This window comes from Manis javanica, chromosome 3 (assembly GCF_040802235.1).
Source record: "Manis javanica isolate MJ-LG chromosome 3, MJ_LKY, whole genome shotgun sequence".
In the NCBI taxonomy this organism is placed as follows: domain Eukaryota; kingdom Metazoa; phylum Chordata; class Mammalia; order Pholidota; family Manidae; genus Manis; species Manis javanica.
Genome location: NC_133158.1, coordinates 166,775,521 through 166,790,668, shown reverse-complemented (window position 1 = coordinate 166,790,668; position 15,148 = coordinate 166,775,521). Strand labels below are relative to the sequence as shown.

Sequence of the window (15,148 nt, the reverse complement as noted above, 5' to 3'; positions counted from 1 at the left end):
CTGCTCAGAGTCCAAAGTCCACAAGGAGGAGGTAGGGGGACACCTCCTCGAGAATGGAAAGGGGTATTGGAGCCTCAGGGAATAGGGAATGCGAGGCAAGAGACTGCAGAGGATGAGTCCAGGGAGAATATGATGCCCAGTTCCCTAAGGGGTCTGAGGCCACCTCTGGGCCAAGTCTTGACCTGGGGAGGGGTATGGTACAAAGACAAAAATCCCAGGGAGGTTGAGAAGGGAGCTGAAAGCAGAGGGGGCCTGGCCCACTTCCTGTTTGGAACTCTGCCTCAGGATGCCCTGTGAACACAGGTACGGTAAAGCAAAGTAAGTTGTATTTTGCGGGGAAGTAGTTCCAGATGGTGCCCGAGTCACCTTTTGTTCCACATGACCGAGAAAGGATCCAGGAGTGCCCACATGTTCCGTGTTGGAGCTGTGAAGGTAATGAGAGAGAAGAAACATACAAGCCCACTATGGGTCACAGTGGCTGGGAGAACAGAATAGGTACCCCAATCTGCCAATCAGTCAGGCCTGAGGCTTGGGTGGAGTGGTTGGCAATGAGATGCTGTTTTTCTGCTGGACGTGTTGCTGTGAGATTGTGGGCCTGGATCTCCCGGGGGGGTGGGGGGTGGGTGGGAGGGGGTCTCATTGGGAGCCAAGATAACAGCTCCCATTGAGGGAGAAAAGCTGAGAGATGGACCCCTAGTCCCTGGAAGTAAATCTAGATTGGAAGCAGATGCACCCTGGGATTTTCACTTATATGCCAATTAATTATTTGTTTGTTTGTTTGTTTGTTTAAACAAGTGTGAATTGTCTTGCCTGTCATTCAGAGCAGAAAACACTCCCATTAAGGAAGAGGGAGGCAGCACCAGTGAAGGGGTAGAGCCTGGCATTAGTAAGAGGACCATCAGACAAGGAAGCTGCAGAAGGAAGGAGGGGAAATGTTGGGTGGAATGGGGTGCACCGAGAGCCAAGGCAGAGAGTCTGGGTGCCTACAGGGGCCAGTGAACAGATTCTGTGGTAAGAGAGAACCCAGTGCATGACTGGGAGGGGCTGTGTCAGTGGTCAGGGCAGGAAGGCGCTCACCCCGATGATGTGAGGACAGGCTATAAGGGTTTGGAAGCAAACTCTGACTGGATATTGAGCTTTCAGGTGAGGAAGGGGCAGAGGATAGCGAGAGCCCACGGGTAAACCAGAGTAGAAACCAGAGTAGGTAGAAATTTGGGTAAAACATCTGGGGGTAGTGGGTGGATTTGGGAGTCAACACACCAGCGAAGAGACCAAATGATGAGTCCCTCCCGGAAGTGCACCTGGGAGGTAAATATTCTCAGGGTCTATTTTGCTCAAAGCCAGTTGTGCTCAAGGCTCACAGGGGTCATTGTAGACTCCGAGGGACACCAATGGCCTGACAGTTGGTGAGATCATCTCCCGCAGAAGCCAGGAAGGGATCCCCACCGGCTACAACCCAACATTTGAAAGAAATGACCCACAAACACAATATCGAATTGTGTTCAACCACGCGCCTCTCGAATGTCTTAACAGGGCGTTGGAGAGATCAGTCAAGCGCTCCGAGCATCCTGAGCAACTCGCTCCTAGGAAGCAGCGGAGCCAGGAGCGGGTGGGGAGGGAGGCTGCGCGGGCCGCGACCTCCCCAGGGCGCCCGTGGGCCACCGTGAGGCCAGCAGTAGCTGGTCTGGAGTTAACACAGCGGCCGGATGTGGTTGGCGCCGGAAGGCAGGCGTAGGGTAAGCTGGAGGGGGGCCAAGGTGGAGACAGTCGTGACCGTTTGGGTCCACGCGGCAGCAGTCACTCGGCGGTGACAGTCCACACCCACGCGCGCCCACCCCAGCACCAGCCCAGGCACTCGGCCCAGAGGCACCCACACTAGGGCCCCGGGTCCGGGCCGGGCCGGTGTCTCCCGGCCTAGGCGCGCGCCCGCGCAGTCCTTGATTCCCAGGCCGGCGTGGTGAGGAACGCAGCGGCCCTGCGCGCTGTGGCTGCGGTCGCTGAGCGCTCAGGGTGTGACCGTGGCTTTGGCCCTCCTGGCGCCCTGCCGACTGTCCCGCCTCTCGGGGCTGTACCCGGCCTCCCGAGTCGGCGCCCGGCTCCCGGGTCGGGCCGCACCGCGTCTCCGCCTCCGGGGCGGAGCTCCGGGACGCGCGGCGCGGGCGGGGTCGACAGGGGGCGCTGCGGCACGCCGCGCTGTCCCGCGGTCGGAGCGCACCGCCCTCGCCTCCCCCCGCGCCCGGCAGTGCAGGCGGCGGGCGCCGAACCGGGCGCGCAGCAGCTGAGCCGGGCCAGGCCGAGCCGGGACCGTGGGCGGTGAGTGTGGCGCGGGCCGGGGCCGGGCCTGGGTGGTTACCGTTGGGGCTGAGCGGAGGCTCGAGGCGGGCGGGCTTCCCAGGGGCCGGGGTCGGGAAACGAAGGGTGTCCTCTGGACGCGCAGAGGCCGGGACGGTGGGACAGTGTCCCTGGTGGGAGAGCGGCGGGTCTGCGGATCACCGGATCTGAATCCCGCAACTAAGCTCCTTCTTCCATGACCGCGACTTCCCCCAACCCCAACCCCTTCCCCGAGTCACCCCGCGCCCGCGCACCCCGGGTTGCGGCCCCCGCGCTCTGTCCCGCGGCCACCCCTCTCCAACCCCAGCGCCCTCTCACCCGGCCCAGGGTTCTGCCGCTCTCGCGGTTCCTGGCCGCCCACCTCCGGGCGGCGCCCCCCCATCCCCGCTGCCTCCGCTCCACCTCCTGCCCAGCCTTCCTGCAGCCCGCTCCCGCCCCGTGCCCGCTCTCGAGCAGTCGGGATCCCCTTCCCGCGCAGTTCCGAACCCGCTCGTCTCCAGGTAAAGAGGGTGGCGGCAACTTCTCCGCGGCCTTCCTCAGGGGTGGGGCCGGCTTCTCCTCGCTCTACCTGCGCCCCGCGCCTCCTGGAGTCCCGGGGCACCGCGGAGGGGCCGCTCTGTGCGCGGGTTAAAATTCGTAGATGCTCGGGTTAGGACTGCGTGGTGTAGACGCCTCGGCGTTGCTTTTGCTCGTGAACTTGTCTCTGTCGCGATCTTACAAAGAAGCGGGTTTTTTCAGACACAAAACAATTAGATTTGCTTAGAGCAGGTTGCTTTCTCTGTGACCGAAGCGGGTTTTCATGTTGCACCTGCGGATGGGAAACGGCTTGCGGTGCAGGAGGGTGTGGAGACGTTCTCCCGCATCTGCTGAGCGAGGTGCGGTGGCGAAGGGGCTCCCTGTGGGGCGAGGCTGTCACCCCCTGGGTGGCCAGTGTCTTCGCGGGAAGACGAGGATGCTTTGTAAGCTTTCCAAAAGTAAATCAGGAGGGATGTGGAATGAGATCGGCGCGAATGGGGAAGTGCGGTGTGGACGGCCGCGGGGGCCGCCAGAGGGTTTCCCGACTTGGGGACGTGTTACTCTTTGCGAAAGCCCGCGGGTGAACCCGAGTGTGGAGCAGGCAGCGCCTGCCCAGCCCCTCCTTACTAACGTGCTCTGACTGCAGAAGCGGCACGGCAGCAAGTCCTGCCCCTCAGAGGTGTTGGCGCCCAGTCTGAGCATCTGAGGAAAGAGGGTTTAAACCAGATGGTTCCAAAAGCCTCGTGTTCCCAGGAGAGAGGTGGAGGCTCCTGGTTACAGCCTGAAAGCCTGTGTGTAAATCTTCTGCCCCATCCCTTCTCCTGGATTTCATTAAGTCTTGGATTAAATTAATTGCCCACTTCAGAGAAAGGATATATAGGGAGTTCGTCTCTTTTAGGCTTTAGCTCTTGGCCAGCCCACCCTCACTGATGCTTGGGAGGCCGCTTTGGGGCACTAGGGACAGGATGGGCCACCCGGCCTCTGGTGCGCAGCACTCTGAGCATTTATGAAACTGCAGTATCAGTAACTCTTTTCTATTGATTGGCTTGAATGGTAATTAGCTCAGTGTTCTTTTGTCATTGAATAGTGAATTAGTAAGTCATTAGCCCAAGGTCACGGATCCCTGGCCACCCACCTCCGCCCACTATCTTGGGCTCAGTAGTCTCCATCTGAGTGCCCACTAATTCCTGTGGGCACTCAAGAGTGGAACCACTGCTGTGTCCCCAGCTGTCAGCCTGGCACCCTCTAAGTGGTAGGTATTCAGTGTTTGTCTAATGAGAAAATGGATGCCCGTCTTGAATCCAGACTGAGTCCATAACCCATGTTTTTCCATTGTGCTGCACTGTTTTCAAGATTTAAAAATATATATATAAGCTCACTAGAGACAAAGTCATTTTTGTGGGTATTTGGGGCAGAGAGCTCAGTTCATGGTCAGACTTGGGCAGCTGGCTCCCACCTCATTGGGACTCCAGAATGTCCATGAAGGAAATCAGTTCTCTTCATTCCAGAATTGGGGAGACGGGATGATGGGTGCTCGGGGGAGCTAAGGCTGTTTGCCAAGGGGTGGGCCCTCCTCAGCTTAACCCACAGGGCCCTGGGCTGTGGCTGCAGTCCCCTTCGGCATTCCTCCCCACTGTCCATCATGAGGAAGCACACAGGGAGACCAGGTGCCCCCCGCAGAGCCCTGCTGGCCACTTCAGATTGCACCATCTTCATCCCGGTGGGTGCTGCCCACCCCAGATCACTGCTTCTGTGGAGAACTGGGAGCACCCCTTTTTGCAGATTTCTGGCAGTATGGTTTGCAGCTCTACTGGGAAGGGAGGCTGTTGTTTTGAGATGGTGTTTCTGACTGTTGGAGGTGGCAGGGACCCAGTGGCGAGGGACCAAAATCTAGCTCTTCTGCCCCTTATCAAAGGCCAGCCCTGGAGAATGCAACCAGAGGCTGCCGGGTGGGAGCAGCCCATGCCCCCTTGTTCAGGAAGCCAGGAGGGGCCGGAATTCAGTGTCACTTGGACGTGGGAACCAAGCACTGCCCACAGCTTCATGGCTGTCATGGGCTTATCTTTCTTACCCAGACTGTCTCTGTCTCCAGGTCTGGCTTTTACCCAGAATTCCTGCAGCTGGTGAAAATCTGTTTTCTAGAAGAGGTTTAATTAATGCCTGCAGTTTGTGAGGGAGAGAGCAAGGGAGGGGGAGGAAGAGGGAGGCAGAGAGAGACTGCTGTCCAGAGATGGCAGGGGAAAAAGGATGGGAGGATATCCAAGGTCCTGAAGATTCAGGAGGTAGACTTCAGCTGCCCAGCCGACCTGGGACAAGGTTCTTGGTTGGCAGATAAGGGTGTGCATTCACATTTGGGTGTAAGGGTTATTATTAGGAGCAGAATCACTGAGGTAGGAAAAATGGCCCCACAGTAACCTGAAAGAAGGTTTGCTTACAGAAGGTCCATTGTTGAGGTTCCTAGAAGGCTTTAAAAGCCAGCTGAGTGCGGGGCTTACTCAGAAACCATTTTACGTTTCTGAGTAAGGATTGTGCCCCTTTGGAAATGGCTTGACCAACATGAGTCTGGGGTCTGGCCTGGAGGAGCCACCTCACACCTGAGCTGCTGAGGGGAGTCCCCAGCAGCAGAAAAAGAAAAGCAGCTGAGAGAGGCTATGTACCTGCCCTTCAGGGCTGAGGAAGAGGCAGCAGTGCCTGCAGGCAGGATGGTGGACCTTTTGAGAGAAGCAGCCTCCCAGAGACCCTTCTTCAACCTGCTGGGCAGCCTCACAGATGGATGAGGATCTGCTGAATCCCTTCCAGCTGGAGACATTGCGTGGCAGCCGTGAGGAGGCCCCTGTGAACAGTGAATGAATTGCCGGGTCTGCCCTGAGTCCAAAAGGCCGCAGGGCCAATGTGGCCTCTCTGAGCCACAGACTCTGGTCTGCTGGCCTCCATCCCCACCACCAGTAGGCTGCTCTGGTCCTTGGGCCTAGCATCGGGGAGCCACTGGCTTTTGGAAAGGAACAGGTCAATTAGTTATGAAGAAAGGAGCAGGCCCAGGAGCATGGAGGACGTTAATGATTAAAAAGGCATTGAAAAAACAAGTTGGAGGAGCCTTGTAGACTAGTTCCTAAAGCCAGGAGGCAGACTCCACCCTATCCTCTTGGCTGGGTCATCCATGCACCCCTCTCAAAGCCTCCCCCAACCCCATCTGTCTATACTGCACACATCACACATCACTGGAGCCACGTCCGGCCTGGTGCTCTTGGGTGGAGGAGAGTCCGGCAAACTCACATATCTAGTGGTAGCAACTTGAGGAACTTGAAAATTCTGTCTGTATTTGCACAGTCACTTCCCCAACTTAAACATTCATCTTTCTATATTACAAGGCATCCTTTTCTCGTCTGCTTACCACTCTGTGCCTCTGTGTATAACCAACATCCTTAGAGAGAGCTATAATCAATAGCATAGAACCAGAGCTTGAAAAAACAGACTAAGATAAAAGTTATTGCACTGGGTTTTAAAACCCCCTCTCCCTCCTCTCCTGCCCACTCCTCTGTTGTGGTTACGAGTACCCTTTACATCAAATTTGCAAATAGTTCAAATACTGTTTGTCCTGCCCCTCAGTTGTATGGCGACAAGTGTCTTTCCAACCAACAAAATCACAGCTTATTTTTCTAGACCTGTCTCATTCTTGGATCCAGCACCAAACTTCAGACCTTCAGGAACACAGCACTATCGTGCTGAGCCTTTTACTTATAAAATAAAACGAAGCTTTCACTTGATAATTTTGTCATCTACAAATATAGGACAATCTCAAGTTAGAATAAAACATTGACTGCCTTGTTAACACTCCATGCTTCTAAAACAAAAGAAGCAGTTGGATTCAGGTAGAGATAAGTTGTTATAGTAGAAATGTGTGGAAGCTCAGAAGTCAAAATGGAAGGATCATCTTCCAGAAATAAATTACTAACTTTTAAACACTGTTAGTAAAACATGAGAGATATAAATAGGAACTCCCATAGAAGTATAGGCCAGGATAGAATTTTGACAAGTGTAGATCGATGAGTATAGAAATCTTGATCCATCATTTTGTTGAAATATGTTATTATGATCATACGTTATGCTATATAATACCTTAACATATAAATAGACAACTGTCCATGATCTTGTTCAATCCTCCCAGCAAGGATTTCCCAGGATCTTCCTAGAGATGGGGACAGGGGACCACAGTGTGTTTAAAATACTACTCCTAGAATTCAGAACTCATAAGCAGAGAAATACTGTGTAAACCTAGATATTTCTGCTATAGTTGCTTGGTAGCCAAATGTGGTTACATAGTCATTTGAAAGTTACAGGTCATCTCCTGCTTAGGGGTGAAAGTAGGTATTGGTTTCTGCTAGTCAAACACACAAAACCAGTGTATGCTTAGCACCACCAGAAACCTGGAAGGATTTTTCAGGGTTTGTGGATGTCAGAGTCCTGCTGATGACATCCTGATCCTAGAGTAACTGAGTTTAGGTGTTAGCACAGTGCAGTGGTTAAGAGTGCAGGCACTGAAGCCAGACTGTTTCCTGTGTCTACTAGTCTCATGCCCTTTGACTTAACCTTTCTGTGCCTCAGTTTCCTTATTTTTAAAAGTGAGATTAAGCTAATAACTACCTCATGTTATTGTTGAAATGAGATAGTTCATAGCTAAGACAACAGTGCCTAGGACATAGTATGTGCTTTAAAAATGTCATCTGCTATTATTTTTCATCCATTCCTTAAAAGTACATTTCAAGAGGTGGAGCCAAGATGGCGGCGTGAGTAGAGCAGTGGAAATCTCCTCCCAAAAACACATAGAGCTATGAAAATATAACAAACAAAACTCTTCCTAAAATAGAGACCACAGGACACAGGACAACATCCAGACCACATCCACACATGCAAGAACCCAGCACCTTGCGAAGGGGGTAAGATACAAGCCCCGGGCCCAGCTCCTGGCGGGTGGAAAGAAACCGGAGCGGTTTTTTTTTTTTTTTTTTTTGGCAAGTGCTTTTTGGAAGCCTTAAAGGGACAGGGACCCCATTGCTAGGGAGGCAGGGCGGCGGGACCGGTGAGCGGTGCCTGGGACTGGCACCTGAGGACAAAGATCGCGCGTTTTTCCCTACGGGACCGGTGGGCGGGTGCCTGAGACCGGCACCTGAGGACAGAGGAAATCGCGCATTTTTCCCCTTTTTTTTTTCCTCTTTTTGGCGAGTGCTTTTTGGAAGCCTTAAACGGACAGGGACCCCATTGCTAGGGAGGCAGGGTGGCGGGACCAGTGAGGGGGTGCCTGGGACCGGCGCCTGAGGACAAAGATTACCACGTGTTTTTCCCTACGGGACCAGTGGGCGGGTGCCTGAGACCGGCGCCTGAGGATGGAGGAAATCACGCGCTTTTCCCCTTTTTTTTTTTTCTCTTTTTGGCGAGTGCTTTTTGGAAGCCTTAAAGGGACAGGGACCCCGGTGCTAGGGAGGCAGGGCGGCGGGACTGGTGAGCGGGTGCCTGGGACCAGCGCCTGAGGACAAAGACTATCCCGTGTTTTTCCCTGCGGGACCGGAGGGTGGGTGCATGAGACCGACGCCTGAGGACAGAGGAAATTGCGCGTTTTTCCCCTTTTTTTTTTTCTCTTTTTGGCGAGTGCTTTTTGGAAGCCTTAAAGGGACAGGGACCCCATTGCTAGGGAGGCAGGGCGGCGGGACCGGTGAGTGGGTGCCTGGGACCGGCGCCTGAGGACAAAGATTACCACGTGTTTTTCCCTACGGGACCGGTGAGCGGGTGCCTGAGACCAGTGCCTGAGGACGGAGGAAATCACGCGCTTTTCCCCTTTTTTTTTCTCTTTTTGGCGAGTGCTTTTTGGAAGCCTTAAAGGGACGGGGACCCCGGTGCTAGGGAGGCAGGGCGGCGGGACTGGTGAGCGGGTGCCTAGGACCGGCGCCTGAGGACAAAGACTATCCCGTGTTTTTCCCTGCAGGACCGGAGGGCGGGTGCATGAGACCGGCGCCTGAGGACACAGGAAATCATGCGTTTTTCCCCGTTTTTTTCCTCTTTTTGGCGAGTGCTTTTTGGAAGCCTTAAAGGGACAGGGACCCTGGTGCTAGGGAGGCAGAGCAGCAGGACGGGTGAGCGGGTGCCTGGGAACGGCACCTGACGACAAAGAATGTCACACGTTTTTCCCTGCGGGAGCGGTGGGCAGATGCCTGAGACCAGTGCCTGAGGACGGAGGAAATCGCGCGTTTTTCCCCTTTTTTTTTTTCTCTTTTTGGTGAGTGCTTTTTGGAAGACTTAAAGGGACAGGGACCCCGGTGCTAGGGAGGCAGAGCAGTAGAACTGGTGAGAGGGTGCCTGGGACCAGCACCTGAGGAAAAAAAAAAATAATAATCGCGTGTTTTTTCCTTTTTCCTTTTTTTTTTTTTCTGTTCCCTCTCTCATTGTTGCTGTTGTTGTTTTGGTTTGGAGAGTGCTTTTTGGAAGTCTTAAAGGGGCAGGACAGGTCACTTAGACCAGAGGCAGGGAATCTGGGGATCTCTGGGCACTCTAACCCCCTGGGCAACAGGGAGCACAGAGGCCCCTTAGGGAGAAAAATAGCCTCCCGGACACTCCCCCTCCAATGGGGCTTCACCATGTTGGAGGAGCAGCCCCAGCCAGGTCACGCCCACAGCAACAGCGGAGATAAACTCCATAGCAAACGGGCAGGTAGCAGAAGCCCTGCCTGCCCACAGCTGACAAGCATAAGCCACTAGAGGTCGCTATTCTCCCAGGAGAGGAAGGCCACAAACCAACAAGAAGGGAAGCTCTTCCAGTGGTCACTCGTACCAGCTCTGCAAACTATCTATCACCATGAAAAGGCAAAACTACAGGCAGACAAAGATCACAGAGACAACACCTGAGAAGGAGACAGACCTAACCAGTCCTCCTGAAAAAGAATTCAAAATAAAAATCATGAACATGCTGACAGAGATGCAGAGAAAAATGCAAGAGCAATGGGATGAGATGCAGAGAAAAATACAAGAGCAATGGGATGAAGTCCGGAGGGAGATCACAGATGTCAGGAAGGAGATCATAAAAGTGAAACAATCCCTGGAAGGATTTATAAGCAGAATGGATAAGATGCAAGAGACCATCGAAGGAATAGAAGCCAGAGAACAGGAACGTATAGAAGCTGACATAGAGAGATAAAAGGATCTCCAGGAATGAAACAACACTAAGAGAACTATGTGACCAAACCGAAAGGAATAATATTCGTATTATAGGGGTACCAGAAGAAGAAGAAAGAGGAAAAGGGATAGAAAGTCTCTTTGAAGAAATAATTGCTGAAAACTTCCCCAAACTGGGGGAGGAAATAATCGAACAGACCATGGAATTACACAGAACCCCCAACAGAAAGGATCCAAGAAGGACAACACCAAGACACATAGTAATTAAAATGGCAAGGACCAAGGACAAGGAAAGAGTTTTAAAGGCAGCTAGAGAGAAAAAGGTCACCTATAAAGGAAAACCCATCAGGCTAACATCAGACTTCTCGACAGAAACCCTACAGGCCAGAAGAGAATGGCATGATATACTTAATGCAATGAAACAGAAGGGCCTTGAACCAAGGATACTGTATCCAGCACGACTATCATTTAAATATGATGGCGGGATTAAACAATTCTCAGACAAGCAAAAGCTGAGGGAATTTGCTTCCCACAAACCACCTCTACAGGGCATCCTACAGGGACTGCTCTAGATGGGAGCACCCCTAAAAAGAGCACAGAACAAAACACACAACATATGAAGAATGGAGGAGGAGGAATAAGAAGGGAGAGAAGAAAAGAATCTCCAGACAGTGTATATAACAGCTCAATAAGTGAGCTAAGTTAGGCAGTAAGATACTAAAGAAGCTAACCTTGAACCTTTGGTAACCACAAATCTAAAGCCTGCAATGGCAATAAGTACATATCTCTCAATAGTCACCCTAAATGTAAATGGACTTAATGCACCAATCAAAAGACACGGAGTAATAGAATGGATAAAAAAGCAATACCCATCTATATGCTGCTTACAAGAAACTCACCTTAAACCCAAAGACAAGCATAGACTAAAAGCCAAGGGATGGAATAACATATTTCAGGCAAACAACAGTGAGAAGAAAGCAGGGGTTGCAGTACTAATATCAGACAAAATAGACTTCAAAACAAAGAAAGTAACAAGAGATAAAGAAGGATACTACATAATGATAAAGGGCTCAGTCCAACAAGAGGATATAACCATTCTAAATATATATGCACCCAATACAGGAGCACCAGCATATGTGAAGCAAATACTAACAGAACTAAAGAGGGAAATAGACTGCAATGCATTCATTCTAGGAGATTTCAACACACCACTCACCCCAAAGGATAGATCCACCGGGCAGAAAATAAGTAAGGACACACAGGCACTGAACAACACACTAGAACAAATGGAACTCATAGACATCTATAGAACTCTACATCCAAAAGCAACAGGACACACATTCTTCTCAAGTGCACATGGAACATTCTCCAGAATATACCACATACTAGGCCACAAAAAGAGCCTCAGTAAATTCCAAAATATTGAAATTCTACCAACCAATTTTTCAGACCACAAAGGTATAAAACTAGAAATAAAGTCTACAAAGAAAACAAAAAGGCTCACAAACACATGGAGGCTTAACAACATGCTACTAAATAATCAATGGATCAATGAACAAATCAAAACAGAGATCAAGGAATATATAGAAACAAATGACAACAACAACACTAAGCCCCAACTTCTGTGGGACATAGCGAAAGCAGTCTTAAGAGGAAAGTATATAGCAATCCAGGCACACTTGAAGAAGGAAGAACAATCCCAAATGAATAGTCTAACATCACAATTATTAAAACTGGAAAAAGAAGAACAAAGGAGGCCTAAAGTCAGCAGAAGGAGGGACATAATAAAGATCAGAGAAGAAATAAACAAAATTGAGAAGAATAAAACAATAGCAAAAATCAACGAAACCAAGAGCTGGTTCTTTGAGAAAATAAACAAAATAGATAAGCCTCTAGCCCAACTTATTAAGAGAAAAAGAGAGTCAACACAAATCAACATAATCAGAAATGAGAATGGAAAAATCACGACAGACTCCACAGAAATACAAAGAATTATTAAAGACTACTATGAAAACCTATATGCCAACAAGCTGGAAAACCTAGAAGAAATGGACAACTTCCTAGAAAAATACAACCTCCCAAGACTGACCAAGGAAGAAACACAAAAGTTCAACAAACCAATTACGAGCAAAGAAATTGAAACAGTAATCAAAAAACTACCCAAGAACAAAACCCCGGGGCCGGACGGATTTACCTCGGAATTTTATCAGACACACAGAGAAGACATAATACCCATTCTCCTTAAAGTGTTCCACAAAATAGAAGAAGAGGGAATACTCCCAAACTCATTCTATGAAGCCAACATCACCCTAATACCAAAACCAGGAAAAGACCCCACCAAAAAAGAAAATTACAGACCAATATCCCTGATGAATGTAGATGCAAAAATACTCAATAAAATATTAGCAAACAGAATTCAACAGTATATCAAAAGGATCATACACCATGACCAAGTGGGGTTCATCCCAGGGATGCAAGGATGGTACAACATTCGAAAATCCATCAACATCATCCACCACATCAACAAAAAGAAAGACAAAAACCACATGATCATCTCCATAGATGCTGAAAAAGCATTTGACAAAATTCAACATCCATTCATGATAAAAACTCTCCGCAAAATGGGAATAGAGGGCAAGTACCTCAACATAATAAAGGCCATATATGATAAACCCACAGCCAGCATTATACTGAACAGCGAGAAGCTGAAAGCATTTCCACTGAGATCGGGAACCAGACAGGGATGCCCACTCTCCCCACTGTTATTCAACATAGTACTGGAGGTCCTAGCCACGGCAATCAGACAAAACAAAGAAATACAAGGAATCCAGATTGGTAAAGAAGAAGTTAAACTGTCACTATTTGCAGATGATATGATACTGTACATAAAAAACCCTAAAGACTCCACTCCAAAACTACTAGAACTGATATCGGAATACAGCAAAGTTGCAGGATACAAAATCAACACACAGAAATCTGTAGCTTTCCTATACACTAACAACGAATCAATAGAAAGAGAAATCAGGAAAACAATTCCATTCACCATTGCATCAAAAAGAATAAAATACCTAGGAATAAACCTAACCAAGGAAGTGAAAGACTTATACTCTGAAAACTACAAGTCACTCTTAAGAGAAATTAAAGGGGACACTAATAAATGGAAACTCATCCCATGCTCATGGCTAGGAAGAATTAATATCGTCAAAATGGCCATCCTGCCGAAAGCAATATACAAATTTGATGCAATCCCTCTCAAATTACCAGCAACATTCTTCAATGAATTGGAACAAATAATTCAAAAATTCATATGGAAACACCAAAGACCCCGAATAGCCAAAGCAATCCTGAAAAAGAAGAATAAAGTAGGGGGGATCTCACTCCCCAACTTCAAGCTCTACTACAAAGCCATAGTAATCAAGACAATTTGGTACTGGCACAAGAACAGAGCCACAGACCAGTGGAACAGATTAGAGACCCCAGAAATTAACCCAAACATATATGGTCAATTAATAGTTGATAAAGGAGCCATGGACATACAATGGCAAAATGACAGTCTCTTCAACAGATGGTGCTGGCAAAACTGGACAGCTACATGTAGGAGAATGAAACTGGACCATTGTCTAACCCCATATACAAAGGTAAACTCAAAATGGATCAAAGACCTGAATGTAAGTCACGAAACCATTAAACTCTTGGAAAAAAACATAGGCAAAAACCTCTTAGACATAAACATGAGTGATCTCTTCTTGAACATATCTCCCCGGGCAAGGAAAACAACAGCAAAAATGAGCAAGTGGGACTACATTAAGCTGAAAAGCTTCTGTACAGCGAAAGACACCATCAATAGAACAAAAAGGAACCCTACAGTATGGGAGAATATATTTGAAAATGACAGATCTGATAAAGGCTTGACGTCCAGAATATATAAAGAGCTCACACGCCTCAACAAACAAAAAACAAATAACCCAATTAAAAAATGGGCAGAGGAACTGAACAGACAGTTCTCCAAAAAAGAAATACAGATGGCCAAGAGACACATGAAAAGATGCTCCACATCGCTAATTATCAGAGAAATGCAAATTAAAACTACAATGAGGTATCACCTCACACCAGTAAGGATAGCTGCCATCCAAAAGACAAACAACAACAAATGTTGGCGAGGCTGTGGAGAAAGGGGAACCCTCCTACACTGCTGGTGGGAATGTAAATTAGTTCAACCATTGTGGAAAGCAGTATGGAGGTGCATCAAAATGCTCAAAACAGACCTACCATTTGACCCAGGAATTCCACTCCTAGGAATTTACCCTAAGAACGCAGCAATCAAGTTTGAGAAAGACAGATGCACTCCTATGTTTATTGCAGCACTATTTACAATAGCCAAGAATTGGAAGCAACCTAAATGTCCATCTGTAGATGAATGGATAAAGAAGATGTGGTGCATATACACAATGGAATACTACTCAGCCATAAGAAGTGGAAAAATCCAACCATTTGCAGCAACATGGATGGAGCTGGAGAGTATTATGCTCAGTGAAATAAGCCAAGCGGAGAAAGAGAAATACCAAATGATTTCACTCATCTGAGGAGTATAGGAACAAAGGAAAAACTGAAGGAACAAAACAGCAGCAGAATTACAGAACCCAAAAATGGACTAACAGGTACCAAAGGGAAAGGAACTGGGGAGGATGGGTGGGCAGGGAGGGATAAGGGGTGGGAAGAAGAAGGGGGGTATTAAGATTAGCATGCATGGGGGGGGGAGGAGAAAGGGGAGGGTGGGCTGCACAACACAGAGAGGACAAGTAGGGATTCTACAACATTTTGCTAAGCTGATGGACAGTAACCGTAATGTGGTTGTTAGGGGGGACCTGATATAGGGGAGAGCATAGTAAACATAGTACTCTTCATGTAAGTGTAGATTAAAGATTAAAAAAAAAAAAAAGAAAGAAAGAAAGAAAGAAAAGGGGGATTACTCCTTGATAGGATAAAACTATTGGTAAACAAAGATCGCATGCTTTAAATATCCTTAATGTTGATCACTTAAAGGGTATCAGATGATCAGCTATGGAGGTACTCTTTTCTGATAATATTCCTTTCTCTTAATAAAAAAAAAAAAAAAAAGCAGTCCCTGTGTGCTGACCTCC

At 48.8% G+C, this 15,148-nt stretch overlaps 1 protein-coding gene across 7 annotated transcripts in view; it reads left to right on the top strand.

The window, feature by feature from the left end:
• The first annotated feature begins 1,222 nt into the window (after positions 1-1,222).
• PXYLP1 (2-phosphoxylose phosphatase 1) overlaps positions 1,223-15,148 on the top strand; it is a 74,010-nt gene continuing 60,084 nt past the window's right edge. For 5 of the 7 annotated variants that reach the window (XM_037022969.2, XM_037022968.2, XM_037022970.2 and 2 more), the window contains exon 1: positions 1,223-2,313. The gene's annotated coding sequence lies outside the window, so the exon portion shown is untranslated. Of the gene's footprint in view, positions 2,314-7,711; positions 7,782-8,824; positions 9,116-15,148 lie in introns of all 7 variants that reach the window. The other 2 variants (XM_073232344.1, XM_073232345.1) reach the window with 2 other exon arrangements.